This window comes from Jaculus jaculus, chromosome 11 (assembly GCF_020740685.1).
Source record: "Jaculus jaculus isolate mJacJac1 chromosome 11, mJacJac1.mat.Y.cur, whole genome shotgun sequence".
NCBI classification, from domain to species: domain Eukaryota; kingdom Metazoa; phylum Chordata; class Mammalia; order Rodentia; family Dipodidae; genus Jaculus; species Jaculus jaculus.
In genome coordinates, this window is record NC_059112.1 from 69,479,432 (window position 1) to 69,480,391 (window position 960).

Here is a 960-nt window from a genome sequence, read left to right on the forward strand (position 1 = left end):
TCTGGGAGATCTTAGTGGGTAATATAACTTGTTACAACCATGAGGGTCTGAGACTGCCTGAGTTCAATTCCTCAGGACACACTTAAACTACTGGGTGTGGCCAAGCTCATCTGTAATTCTTGTCCCGTGGAAAGCAGAAATTGAAGAATCTCAGGCTCTTGAAACCCACAGCTGTCCATTCAGAAAGAATATGGCTTAAAGACATACACAGATAAGTTATAAAGGAACCAGAAGTTGTCCTCTGTCTTCTGCATGTGTAAAGGCACATGTGTCTGCATTCCACCACCACCACTACATATACTACACACATGAAGAAAATAAATGAAAACTTGCACAGGGTCATGCTAACCTACTCTATATCATTTCAATTTTAGCATATGTGCTGCCAAAATAAGCACTATGGCAACTTGCTTCCAGAAGTTTCCTGGCTTTGTTCCCCCTTTCCACTTTATTCTGGAACTAGTCACCTTCTCCACTGTCCCTGTCCTGTTGAAATTTTTGTTCATTTCTTTGTTTGTTTTTCCAGGTAGGGTCTCACTGTAGCCCAGGCTGACCTGGAATTCACTAGTCTCACCTCAAAGTCATGGTGATCCTACCTCTGCCTCATCGTGCTGTGATTAAAGGCATGTGCTATCATATGCAGCTCCTACTGAATTATAACCTTGATTCCAGTCACTTCTCCTTAGTCTGAGGCCCCCAACCTGGAAGTCAATTCAAGGGCCACTTGTCTGTGACATTAAACTATGTAGGCACCAGTTGACCTTCGGAGACCCTGAGATTCCTAGTTCTTCCACCCATGAGCCATTGTGACTTTGCTTAAGTTATTCTCTCTCTCCATGACTCCTTTTCCTCATTGTCTTAACAGGATGAGGGAGAGGAAAAGAGGAATGGATAGGAGGACAATGCACTTTTATAAGTGTTTAAACCACTTCTTGACTTCTTGACATTAAGCACTTTTTG

At 42.7% G+C, this 960-nt stretch overlaps 1 non-coding gene across 1 annotated transcript; it reads right to left on the minus strand.

The window, feature by feature from the left end:
• Positions 1-293: 293 nt before the first annotated feature.
• LOC123453436 lies at positions 294-398 on the minus strand. Its single transcript, XR_006632820.1, has one exon. It is a non-coding gene; the product is annotated as a U6 spliceosomal RNA (small nuclear RNA).
• Between the last annotated feature and the right edge of the window lie 562 nt (positions 399-960).